General features: G+C 53.1%; 31 non-coding genes across 31 annotated transcripts; 14 read left to right on the top strand and 17 right to left on the bottom strand.

Moving 5' to 3' along the window:
- Positions 1-32: 32 nt before the first annotated feature.
- Trnai-uau (transfer RNA isoleucine (anticodon UAU)) lies at positions 33-124 on the bottom strand. The gene is given in 2 exon segments: positions 33-68; positions 87-124. It is a non-coding gene; the product is annotated as a tRNA-Ile (tRNA).
- Positions 125-502: 378 nt separating this feature from the next.
- On the top strand, positions 503-575 carry Trnar-acg (transfer RNA arginine (anticodon ACG)). The gene has a single exon. It is a non-coding gene; the product is annotated as a tRNA-Arg (tRNA).
- Positions 576-862: 287 nt separating this feature from the next.
- Trnam-cau (transfer RNA methionine (anticodon CAU)) lies at positions 863-934 on the top strand. The gene has a single exon. It is a non-coding gene; the product is annotated as a tRNA-Met (tRNA).
- A 245-nt stretch (positions 935-1,179) lies between these two features.
- Positions 1,180-1,251, bottom strand: Trnad-guc (transfer RNA aspartic acid (anticodon GUC)). Its single transcript has one exon. It is a non-coding gene; the product is annotated as a tRNA-Asp (tRNA).
- Positions 1,252-1,358: 107 nt separating this feature from the next.
- Positions 1,359-1,450, bottom strand: Trnai-uau (transfer RNA isoleucine (anticodon UAU)). The gene is given in 2 exon segments: positions 1,359-1,394; positions 1,413-1,450. It is a non-coding gene; the product is annotated as a tRNA-Ile (tRNA).
- A 378-nt stretch (positions 1,451-1,828) lies between these two features.
- On the top strand, positions 1,829-1,901 carry Trnar-acg (transfer RNA arginine (anticodon ACG)). Its single transcript has one exon. It is a non-coding gene; the product is annotated as a tRNA-Arg (tRNA).
- A 287-nt stretch (positions 1,902-2,188) lies between these two features.
- On the top strand, positions 2,189-2,260 carry Trnam-cau (transfer RNA methionine (anticodon CAU)). Its single transcript has one exon. It is a non-coding gene; the product is annotated as a tRNA-Met (tRNA).
- A 245-nt stretch (positions 2,261-2,505) lies between these two features.
- On the bottom strand, positions 2,506-2,577 carry Trnad-guc (transfer RNA aspartic acid (anticodon GUC)). Its single transcript has one exon. It is a non-coding gene; the product is annotated as a tRNA-Asp (tRNA).
- A 107-nt stretch (positions 2,578-2,684) lies between these two features.
- Trnai-uau (transfer RNA isoleucine (anticodon UAU)) lies at positions 2,685-2,776 on the bottom strand. The gene is given in 2 exon segments: positions 2,685-2,720; positions 2,739-2,776. It is a non-coding gene; the product is annotated as a tRNA-Ile (tRNA).
- A 378-nt stretch (positions 2,777-3,154) lies between these two features.
- Trnar-acg (transfer RNA arginine (anticodon ACG)) lies at positions 3,155-3,227 on the top strand. The gene has a single exon. It is a non-coding gene; the product is annotated as a tRNA-Arg (tRNA).
- Positions 3,228-3,504: 277 nt separating this feature from the next.
- On the top strand, positions 3,505-3,576 carry Trnam-cau (transfer RNA methionine (anticodon CAU)). Its single transcript has one exon. It is a non-coding gene; the product is annotated as a tRNA-Met (tRNA).
- Positions 3,577-3,821: 245 nt separating this feature from the next.
- Positions 3,822-3,893, bottom strand: Trnad-guc (transfer RNA aspartic acid (anticodon GUC)). The gene has a single exon. It is a non-coding gene; the product is annotated as a tRNA-Asp (tRNA).
- A 107-nt stretch (positions 3,894-4,000) lies between these two features.
- On the bottom strand, positions 4,001-4,092 carry Trnai-uau (transfer RNA isoleucine (anticodon UAU)). The gene is given in 2 exon segments: positions 4,001-4,036; positions 4,055-4,092. It is a non-coding gene; the product is annotated as a tRNA-Ile (tRNA).
- Positions 4,093-4,470: 378 nt separating this feature from the next.
- Trnar-acg (transfer RNA arginine (anticodon ACG)) lies at positions 4,471-4,543 on the top strand. The gene has a single exon. It is a non-coding gene; the product is annotated as a tRNA-Arg (tRNA).
- Positions 4,544-4,820: 277 nt separating this feature from the next.
- Positions 4,821-4,892, top strand: Trnam-cau (transfer RNA methionine (anticodon CAU)). The gene has a single exon. It is a non-coding gene; the product is annotated as a tRNA-Met (tRNA).
- A 245-nt stretch (positions 4,893-5,137) lies between these two features.
- Trnad-guc (transfer RNA aspartic acid (anticodon GUC)) lies at positions 5,138-5,209 on the bottom strand. Its single transcript has one exon. It is a non-coding gene; the product is annotated as a tRNA-Asp (tRNA).
- Positions 5,210-5,316: 107 nt separating this feature from the next.
- Trnai-uau (transfer RNA isoleucine (anticodon UAU)) lies at positions 5,317-5,408 on the bottom strand. The gene is given in 2 exon segments: positions 5,317-5,352; positions 5,371-5,408. It is a non-coding gene; the product is annotated as a tRNA-Ile (tRNA).
- A 378-nt stretch (positions 5,409-5,786) lies between these two features.
- Trnar-acg (transfer RNA arginine (anticodon ACG)) lies at positions 5,787-5,859 on the top strand. The gene has a single exon. It is a non-coding gene; the product is annotated as a tRNA-Arg (tRNA).
- Positions 5,860-6,136: 277 nt separating this feature from the next.
- Positions 6,137-6,208, top strand: Trnam-cau (transfer RNA methionine (anticodon CAU)). Its single transcript has one exon. It is a non-coding gene; the product is annotated as a tRNA-Met (tRNA).
- A 245-nt stretch (positions 6,209-6,453) lies between these two features.
- On the bottom strand, positions 6,454-6,525 carry Trnad-guc (transfer RNA aspartic acid (anticodon GUC)). Its single transcript has one exon. It is a non-coding gene; the product is annotated as a tRNA-Asp (tRNA).
- Positions 6,526-6,632: 107 nt separating this feature from the next.
- On the bottom strand, positions 6,633-6,704 carry Trnad-guc (transfer RNA aspartic acid (anticodon GUC)). The gene has a single exon. It is a non-coding gene; the product is annotated as a tRNA-Asp (tRNA).
- Positions 6,705-6,811: 107 nt separating this feature from the next.
- Trnai-uau (transfer RNA isoleucine (anticodon UAU)) lies at positions 6,812-6,903 on the bottom strand. The gene is given in 2 exon segments: positions 6,812-6,847; positions 6,866-6,903. It is a non-coding gene; the product is annotated as a tRNA-Ile (tRNA).
- A 378-nt stretch (positions 6,904-7,281) lies between these two features.
- On the top strand, positions 7,282-7,354 carry Trnar-acg (transfer RNA arginine (anticodon ACG)). The gene has a single exon. It is a non-coding gene; the product is annotated as a tRNA-Arg (tRNA).
- Positions 7,355-7,641: 287 nt separating this feature from the next.
- Positions 7,642-7,713, top strand: Trnam-cau (transfer RNA methionine (anticodon CAU)). Its single transcript has one exon. It is a non-coding gene; the product is annotated as a tRNA-Met (tRNA).
- A 245-nt stretch (positions 7,714-7,958) lies between these two features.
- On the bottom strand, positions 7,959-8,030 carry Trnad-guc (transfer RNA aspartic acid (anticodon GUC)). Its single transcript has one exon. It is a non-coding gene; the product is annotated as a tRNA-Asp (tRNA).
- Positions 8,031-8,137: 107 nt separating this feature from the next.
- Positions 8,138-8,229, bottom strand: Trnai-uau (transfer RNA isoleucine (anticodon UAU)). The gene is given in 2 exon segments: positions 8,138-8,173; positions 8,192-8,229. It is a non-coding gene; the product is annotated as a tRNA-Ile (tRNA).
- A 378-nt stretch (positions 8,230-8,607) lies between these two features.
- On the top strand, positions 8,608-8,680 carry Trnar-acg (transfer RNA arginine (anticodon ACG)). The gene has a single exon. It is a non-coding gene; the product is annotated as a tRNA-Arg (tRNA).
- A 287-nt stretch (positions 8,681-8,967) lies between these two features.
- On the top strand, positions 8,968-9,039 carry Trnam-cau (transfer RNA methionine (anticodon CAU)). Its single transcript has one exon. It is a non-coding gene; the product is annotated as a tRNA-Met (tRNA).
- Positions 9,040-9,284: 245 nt separating this feature from the next.
- Trnad-guc (transfer RNA aspartic acid (anticodon GUC)) lies at positions 9,285-9,356 on the bottom strand. Its single transcript has one exon. It is a non-coding gene; the product is annotated as a tRNA-Asp (tRNA).
- A 107-nt stretch (positions 9,357-9,463) lies between these two features.
- Positions 9,464-9,535, bottom strand: Trnad-guc (transfer RNA aspartic acid (anticodon GUC)). The gene has a single exon. It is a non-coding gene; the product is annotated as a tRNA-Asp (tRNA).
- Positions 9,536-9,642: 107 nt separating this feature from the next.
- On the bottom strand, positions 9,643-9,734 carry Trnai-uau (transfer RNA isoleucine (anticodon UAU)). Its single transcript is given in 2 exon segments — positions 9,643-9,678; positions 9,697-9,734. It is a non-coding gene; the product is annotated as a tRNA-Ile (tRNA).
- Between the last annotated feature and the right edge of the window lie 51 nt (positions 9,735-9,785).

Genomic DNA, 9,785 nt, shown 5'->3' with positions numbered 1-9,785 from the left:
CTGTCAGAGACAGCTGCTATGAAATAAAAGTATGCCCCAGGTGAGGCTCGAACTCACAACCCCGGCATTGCTCACGGCTACTGCCTTATAAGTACCGTGCGCTAACCAATTGCGCCACTGGGGCTACAACACAGCGCTCTCAGTTAGCGGTATTCACTTTGCTGCAAACCAGTGGTGGCCACAGAAACATACGATCGCCACCTGATGCCATACTGCGACTTTGGCACCTGACTACCAATGCTTCGTGCTATTCTTGTTTCATATGCTACGCTTACATGCACATCAACCGGCTCTCGTCGTCGAGAAAACGCGGGAAAACGCGCGCCTTGCCTTCTGCTACCTGTCGAACAGCGAGAGCAGATGCGTGGCAAGCTCTAAGCTCTGCAGGCGCACTGCGGCCACGCAGCTGCACGAAAGGTACCTTCCTTGGGAGCTTGCTCAGCCATGGAGAACACGTTTCTTAGCGAATTGCACTTGTCTCGTAGAAAGAAGTGCTGCCATTGGCCCTGTGGCGCAACGGATAACGCGTCTGACTACGGATCAGAAGATTCCAGGTTCGAATCCTGGCAGGGTCGGCATTTTGTTAGTTGCCGACGCGTAGCTGGGCAGTGGATTTCGTATGTCGCCGCATCGTGGAGTGCTTTGTTATTCCTGTGCATCTCGCAGCTGCATGTCGAGTCGATCGTGGTAAATATCGCTGCCTGCAAGCGTCAGCGTAGCGTCAGTCGAGCAAAGTCGAGACAAGTCAAGCTGAGAGCTGTAGGAGATGATACGCAATTAAATACAGGCGTGTGAAAGCGACGCAGACAACACTTCCCAAGTGTCCCACGTCACGTGGCGAAGAGCGGGCGCAAGCCTAGACAGCAGAGTGGCGCAGTGGGAGCGTGCTGGGCCCATAACCCAGAGGTCCGTGGATCGAAACCACGCTCTGCTAAAATTATTTATTTTGCGGACTGCGTCGAGCTCTATTATTACGCCCACAGCGTGGGCTGGGGTGCTTTGACTCAGCGTTAACAGCAAACCCCGTAATTCTGAAGTGTGAAGAATGCGAGAACCACTTCCTAAGATGTAGCATTTTTTAAGATTTCGCACCAACTACACTCCACGATCGCAAAGTTAATGCTCTTACGACCCCCATACGGGCAACACTCGAACAGGTTTGTGAGATAAAAATCGCACCTCCCCGGCGGGGAATCGAACCCCGGTCTCCCGCGTGACAGGCGGGGATACTAACCACTATACTACCGAGGAAGACGCAGCTAGCGTCTCGAATGCACAATTATGTTACTCAAATAGCTGATACATCTCAAACCTAGCCTCCTGTTGCTGTCAGAGACAGCTGCTATGAAATAAAAGTATGCCCCAGGTGAGGCTCGAACTCACAACCCCGGCATTGCTCACGGCTACTGCCTTATAAGTACCGTGCGCTAACCAATTGCGCCACTGGGGCTACAACACAGCGCTCTCAGTTAGCGGTATTCACTTTGCTGCAAACCAGTGGTGGCCACAGAAACATACGATCGCCACCTGATGCCATACTGCGACTTTGGCACCTGACTACCAATGCTTCGTGCTATTCTTGTTTCATATGCTACGCTTACATGCACATCAACCGGCTCTCGTCGTCGAGAAAACGCGGGAAAACGCGCGCCTTGCCTTCTGCTACCTGTCGAACAGCGAGAGCAGATGCGTGGCAAGCTCTAAGCTCTGCAGGCGCACTGCGGCCACGCAGCTGCACGAAAGGTACCTTCCTTGGGAGCTTGCTCAGCCATGGAGAACACGTTTCTTAGCGAATTGCACTTGTCTCGTAGAAAGAAGTGCTGCCATTGGCCCTGTGGCGCAACGGATAACGCGTCTGACTACGGATCAGAAGATTCCAGGTTCGAATCCTGGCAGGGTCGGCATTCTGTTAGTTGCCGACGCGTAGCTGGGCAGTGGATTTCGTATGTCGCCGCATCGTGGAGTGCTTTGTTGCTCCTGTGCATCTCGCAGCTGCATGTCGAGTCGATCGTGGTAAATATCGCTGCCTGCAAGCGTCAGCGTAGCGTCAGTGGAGCAAAGTCGAGACAAGTCAAGCTGAGAGCTGTAGGAGATGATACGCAATTAAATACAGGCGTGTGAAAGCGACGCAGACAACACTTCCCAAGTGTCCCACGTCACGTGGCGAAGAGCGGGCGCAAGCCTAGACAGCAGAGTGGCGCAGTGGGAGCGTGCTGGGCCCATAACCCAGAGGTCCGTGGATCGAAACCACGCTCTGCTAAAATTATTTATTTTGCGGACTGCGTCGAGCTCTATTATTACGCCCACAGCGTGGGCTGGGGTGCTTTGACTCAGCGTTAACAGCAAACCCCGTAATTCTGAAGTGTGAAGAATGCGAGAACCACTTCCTAAGATGTAGCATTTTTTAAGATTTCGCACCAACTACACTCCACGATCGCAAAGTTAATGCTCTTACGACCCCCATACGGGCAACACTCGAACAGGTTTGTGAGATAAAAATCGCACCTCCCCGGCGGGGAATGGAACCCCGGTCTCCCGCGTGACAGGCGGGGATACTAACCACTATACTACCGAGGAAGACGCAGCTAGCGTCTCGAATGCACAATTATGTTACTCAAATAGCTGATACATCTCAAACCTAGCCTCCTGTTGCTGTCAGAGACAGCTGCTATGAAATAAAAGTATGCCCCAGGTGAGGCTCGAACTCACAACCCCGGCATTGCTCACGGCTACTGCCTTATAAGTACCGTGCGCTAACCAATTGCGCCACTGGGGCTACAACACAGCGCTCTCAGTTAGCGGTATTCACTTTGCTGCAAACCAGTGGTGGCCACAGAAACATACGATCGCCACCTGATGCCATACTGCGACTTTGGCACCTGACTACCAATGCTTCGTGCTATTCTTGTTTCATATGCTACGCTTACATGCACATCAACCGGCTCTCGTCGTCGAGAAAACGCGGGAAAACGCGCGCCTTGCCTTCTGCTACCTGTCGAACAGCGAGAGCAGATGCGTGGCAAGCTCTAAGCTCTGCAGGCGCACTGCGGCCACGCAGCTGCACGAAAGGTACCTTCCTTGGGAGCTTGCTCAGCCATGGAGAACACGTTTCTTAGCGAATTGCACTTGTCTCGTAGAAAGAAGTGCTGCCATTGGCCCTGTGGCGCAACGGATAACGCGTCTGACTACGGATCAGAAGATTCCAGGTTCGAATCCTGGCAGGGTCGGCATTCTGTTAGTTGCCGACGCGTAGCTGGGCAGTGGATTTCGTATGTCGCCGCATCGTGGAGTGCTTTGTTGCTCCTGTGCATCTCGCAGCTGCATGTCGAGTCGATCGTGGTAAATATCGCTGCCTGCAAGCGTCAGCGTAGCGTCAGTCGAGACAAGTCAAGCTGAGAGCTGTAGGAGATGATACGCAATTAAATACAGGCGTGTGAAAGCGACGCAGACAACACTTCCCAAGTGTCCCACGTCACGTGGCGAAGAGCGGGCGCAAGCCTAGACAGCAGAGTGGCGCAGTGGGAGCGTGCTGGGCCCATAACCCAGAGGTCCGTGGATCGAAACCACGCTCTGCTAAAATTATTTATTTTGCGGACTGCGTCGAGCTCTATTATTACGCCCACAGCGTGGGCTGGGGTGCTTTGACTCAGCGTTAACAGCAAACCCCGTAATTCTGAAGTGTGAAGAATGCGAGAACCACTTCCTAAGATGTAGCATTTTTTAAGATTTCGCACCAACTACACTCCACGATCGCAAAGTTAATGCTCTTACGACCCCCATACGGGCAACACTCGAACAGGTTTGTGAGATAAAAATCGCACCTCCCCGGCGGGGAATCGAACCCCGGTCTCCCGCGTGACAGGCGGGGATACTAACCACTATACTACCGAGGAAGACGCAGCTAGCGTCTCGAATGCACAATTATGTTACTCAAATAGCTGATACATCTCAAACCTAGCCTCCTGTTGCTGTCAGAGACAGCTGCTATGAAATAAAAGTATGCCCCAGGTGAGGCTCGAACTCACAACCCCGGCATTGCTCACGGCTACTGCCTTATAAGTACCGTGCGCTAACCAATTGCGCCACTGGGGCTACAACACAGCGCTCTCAGTTAGCGGTATTCACTTTGCTGCAAACCAGTGGTGGCCACAGAAACATACGATCGCCACCTGATGCCATACTGCGACTTTGGCACCTGACTACCAATGCTTCGTGCTATTCTTGTTTCATATGCTACGCTTACATGCACATCAACCGGCTCTCGTCGTCGAGAAAACGCGGGAAAACGCGCGCCTTGCCTTCTGCTACCTGTCGAACAGCGAGAGCAGATGCGTGGCAAGCTCTAAGCTCTGCAGGCGCACTGCGGCCACGCAGCTGCACGAAAGGTACCTTCCTTGGGAGCTTGCTCAGCCATGGAGAACACGTTTCTTAGCGAATTGCACTTGTCTCGTAGAAAGAAGTGCTGCCATTGGCCCTGTGGCGCAACGGATAACGCGTCTGACTACGGATCAGAAGATTCCAGGTTCGAATCCTGGCAGGGTCGGCATTCTGTTAGTTGCCGACGCGTAGCTGGGCAGTGGATTTCGTATGTCGCCGCATCGTGGAGTGCTTTGTTGCTCCTGTGCATCTCGCAGCTGCATGTCGAGTCGATCGTGGTAAATATCGCTGCCTGCAAGCGTCAGCGTAGCGTCAGTCGAGACAAGTCAAGCTGAGAGCTGTAGGAGATGATACGCAATTAAATACAGGCGTGTGAAAGCGACGCAGACAACACTTCCCAAGTGTCCCACGTCACGTGGCGAAGAGCGGGCGCAAGCCTAGACAGCAGAGTGGCGCAGTGGGAGCGTGCTGGGCCCATAACCCAGAGGTCCGTGGATCGAAACCACGCTCTGCTAAAATTATTTATTTTGCGGACTGCGTCGAGCTCTATTATTACGCCCACAGCGTGGGCTGGGGTGCTTTGACTCAGCGTTAACAGCAAACCCCGTAATTCTGAAGTGTGAAGAATGCGAGAACCACTTCCTAAGATGTAGCATTTTTTAAGATTTCGCACCAACTACACTCCACGGTCGCAAAGTTAATGCTCTTACGACCCCCATACGGGCAACACTCGAACAGGTTTGTGAGATAAAAATCGCACCTCCCCGGCGGGGAATCGAACCCCGGTCTCCCGCGTGACAGGCGGGGATACTAACCACTATACTACCGAGGAAGACGCAGCTAGCGTCTCGAATGCACAATTATGTTACTCAAATAGCTGATACATCTCAAACCTAGCCTCCTGTTGCTGTCAGAGACAGCTGCTATGAAATAAAAGTATGCCCCAGGTGAGGCTCGAACTCACAACCCCGGCATTGCTCACGGCTACTGCCTTATAAGTACCGTGCGCTAACCAATTGCGCCACTGGGGCTACAACACAGCGCTCTCAGTTAGCGGTATTCACTTTGCTGCAAACCAGTGGTGGCCACAGAAACATACGATCGCCACCTGATGCCATACTGCGACTTTGGCACCTGACTACCAATGCTTCGTGCTATTCTTGTTTCATATGCTACGCTTACATGCACATCAACCGGCTCTCGTCGTCGAGAAAACGCGGGAAAACGCGCGCCTTGCCTTCTGCTACCTGTCGAACAGCGAGAGCAGATGCGTGGCAAGCTCTAAGCTCTGCAGGCGCACTGCGGCCACGCAACTGCACGAAAGGTACCTTCCTTGGGAGCTTGCTCAGCCATGGAGAACACGTTTCTTAGCGAATTGCACTTGTCTCGTAGAAAGAAGTGCTGCCATTGGCCCTGTGGCGCAACGGATAACGCGTCTGACTACGGATCAGAAGATTCCAGGTTCGAATCCTGGCAGGGTCGGCATTCTGTTAGTTGCCGACGCGTAGCTGGGCAGTGGATTTCGTATGTCGCCGCATCGTGGAGTGCTTTGTTGCTCCTGTGCATCTCGCAGCTGCATGTCGAGTCGATCGTGGTAAATATCGCTGCCTGCAAGCGTCAGCGTAGCGTCAGTCGAGACAAGTCAAGCTGAGAGCTGTAGGAGATGATACGCAATTAAATACAGGCGTGTGAAAGCGACGCAGACAACACTTCCCAAGTGTCCCACGTCACGTGGCGAAGAGCGGGCGCAAGCCTAGCCAGCAGAGTGGCGCAGTGGAAGCGTGCTGGGCCCATAACCCAGAGGTCCGTGGATCGAAACCACGCTCTGCTAAAATTATTTATTTTGCGGACTGCGTCGAGCTCGATTATTACGCCCACAGCGTGGGCTGGGGTGCTTTGACTCAGCGTTAACAGCAAACCCCGTAATTCTGAAGTGTGAAGAATGCGAGAACCACTTCCTAAGATGTAGCATTTTTTAAGATTTCGCACCAACTACACTCCACGATCGCAAAGTTAATGCTCTTACGACCCCCATACGGGCAACACTCGAACAGGTTTGTGAGATAAAAATCGCACCTCCCCGGCGGGGAATCGAACCCCGGTCTCCCGCGTGACAGGCGGGGATACTAACCACTATACTACCGAGGATGCGCTGTAGACAGGTGCCCTTGTGCGAGAGATATGGTGCTAGTAGCCGCAAACGTCCTACACTAAGTTCGGCGAGTGATAGAGCAGCAATTAAAAATCGGATGTGCCTCCCCGGCGGGGAATCGAACCCCGGTCTCCCGCGTGACAGGCGGGGATACTAACCACTATACTACCGAGGAAGACGCAGCTAGCGTCTCGAATGCACAATTATGTTACTCAAATAGCTGATACATCTCAAACCTAGCCTCCTGTTGCTGTCAGAGACAGCTGCTATGAAATAAAAGTATGCCCCAGGTGAGGCTCGAACTCACAACCCCGGCATTGCTCACGGCTACTGCCTTATAAGTACCGTGCGCTAACCAATTGCGCCACTGGGGCTACAACACAGCGCTCTCAGTTAGCGGTATTCACTTTGCTGCAAACCAGTGGTGGCCACAGAAACATACGATCGCCACCTGATGCCATACTGCGACTTTGGCACCTGACTACCAATGCTTCGTGCTATTCTTGTTTCATATGCTACGCTTACATGCACATCAACCGGCTCTCGTCGTCGAGAAAACGTGGGAAAACGCGCGCCTTGCCTTCTGCTACCTGTCGAACAGCGAGAGCAGATGCGTGGCAAGCTCTAAGCTCTGCAGGCGCACTGCGGCCACGCAGCTGCACGAAAGGTACCTTCCTTGGGAGCTTGCTCAGCCATGGAGAACACGTTTCTTAGCGAATTGCACTTGTCTCGTAGAAAGAAGTGCTGCCATTGGCCCTGTGGCGCAACGGATAACGCGTCTGACTACGGATCAGAAGATTCCAGGTTCGAATCCTGGCAGGGTCGGCATTTTGTTAGTTGCCGACGCGTAGCTGGGCAGTGGATTTCGTATGTCGCCGCATCGTGGAGTGCTTTGTTGCTCCTGTGCATCTCGCAGCTGCATGTCGAGTCGATCGTGGTAAATATCGCTGCCTGCAAGCGTCAGCGTAGCGTCAGTCGAGCAAAGTCGAGACAAGTCAAGCTGAGAGCTGTAGGAGATGATACGCAATTAAATACAGGCGTGTGAAAGCGACGCAGACAACACTTCCCAAGTGTCCCACGTCACGTGGCGAAGAGCGGGCGCAAGCCTAGCCAGCAGAGTGGCGCAGTGGAAGCGTGCTGGGCCCATAACCCAGAGGTCCGTGGATCGAAACCACGCTCTGCTAAAATTATTTATTTTGCGGACTGCGTCGAGCTCGATTATTACGCCCACAGCGTGGGCTGGGGCGCTTTGACTCAGCGTTAACAGCAAACCCCGTAATTCTGAAGTGTGAAGAATGCGAGAACCACTTCCTAAGATGTAGCATTTTTTAAGATTTCGCACCAACTACACTCCACGGTCGCAAAGTTAATGCTCTTACGACCCCCATACGGGCAACACTCGAACAGGTTTGTGAGATAAAAATCGCACCTCCCCGGCGGGGAATCGAACCCCGGTCTCCCGCGTGACAGGCGGGGATACTAACCACTATACTACCGAGGAAGACGCAGCTAGCGTCTCGAATGCACAATTATGTTACTCAAATAGCTGATACATCTCAAACCTAGCCTCCTGTTGCTGTCAGAGACAGCTGCTATGAAATAAAAGTATGCCCCAGGTGAGGCTCGAACTCACAACCCCGGCATTGCTCACGGCTACTGCCTTATAAGTACCGTGCGCTAACCAATTGCGCCACTGGGGCTACAACACAGCGCTCTCAGTTAGCGGTATTCACTTTGCTGCAAACCAGTGGTGGCCACAGAAACATACGATCGCCACCTGATGCCATACTGCGACTTTGGCACCTGACTACCAATGCTTCGTGCTATTCTTGTTTCATATGCTACGCTTACATGCACATCAACCGGCTCTCGTCGTCGAGAAAACGCGGGAAAACGCGCGCCTTGCCTTCTGCTACCTGTCGAACAGCGAGAGCAGATGCGTGGCAAGCTCTAAGCTCTGCAGGCGCACTGCGGCCACGCAGCTGCACGAAAGGTACCTTCCTTGGGAGCTTGCTCAGCCATGGAGAACACGTTTCTTAGCGAATTGCACTTGTCTCGTAGAAAGAAGTGCTGCCATTGGCCCTGTGGCGCAACGGATAACGCGTCTGACTACGGATCAGAAGATTCCAGGTTCGAATCCTGGCAGGGTCGGCATTTTGTTAGTTGCCGACGCGTAGCTGGGCAGTGGATTTCGTATGTCGCCGCATCGTGGAGTGCTTTGTTGCTCCTGTGCATCTCGCAGCTGCATGTCGAGTCGATCGTGGTAAATATCGCTGCCTGCAAGCGTCAGCGTAGCGTCAGTGGAGCAAAGTCGAGACAAGTCAAGCTGAGAGCTGTAGGAGATGATACGCAATTAAATACAGGCGTGTGAAAGCGACGCAGACAACACTTCCCAAGTGTCCCACGTCACGTGGCGAAGAGCGGGCGCAAGCCTAGCCAGCAGAGTGGCGCAGTGGAAGCGTGCTGGGCCCATAACCCAGAGGTCCGTGGATCGAAACCACGCTCTGCTAAAATTATTTATTTTGCGGACTGCTTCGAGCTCGATTATTACGCCCACAGCGTGGGCTGGGGCGCTTTGACTCAGCGTTAACAGCAAACCCCGTAATTCTGAAGTGTGAAGAATGCGAGAACCACTTCCTAAGATGTAGCATTTTTTAAGATTTCGCACCAACTACACTCCACGGTCGCAAAGTTAATGCTCTTACGACCCCCATACGGGCAACACTCGAACAGGTTTGTGAGATAAAAATCGCACCTCCCCGGCGGGGAATCGAACCCCGGTCTCCCGCGTGACACGCGGGGATACTAACCACTATACTACCGAGGATGCGCTGTAGACAGGTGCCCTTGTGCGAGAGATATGGTGCTAGTAGCCGCAAACGTCCTACACTAAGTTCGGCGAGTGATAGAGCAGCAATTAAAAATCGGATGTGCCTCCCCGGCGGGGAATCGAACCCCGGTCTCCCGCGTGACAGGCGGGGATACTAACCACTATACTACCGAGGAAGACGCAGCTAGCGTCTCGAATGCACAATTATGTTACTCAAATAGCTGATACATCTCAAACCTAGCCTCCTGTTGCTGTCAGAGACAGCTGCTATGAAATAAAAGTATGCCCCAGGTGAGGCTCGAACTCACAACCCCGGCATTGCTCACGGCTACTGCCTTATAAGTACCGTGCGCTAACCAATTGCGCCACTGGGGCTACAACACAGCGCTCTCAGTTAGCGGTATTCACTTTGCTGCAAACCAGTGG

The sequence above is a fragment of the Schistocerca serialis genome, unplaced genomic scaffold (assembly GCF_023864345.2).
Source record: "Schistocerca serialis cubense isolate TAMUIC-IGC-003099 unplaced genomic scaffold, iqSchSeri2.2 HiC_scaffold_1265, whole genome shotgun sequence".
Classification (NCBI taxonomy): Eukaryota; Metazoa; Arthropoda; class Insecta; order Orthoptera; family Acrididae; genus Schistocerca; species Schistocerca serialis.
Note: the sequence above shows the minus strand (reverse complement) of the source record. Positions and strands in the feature narration are given on the sequence as shown.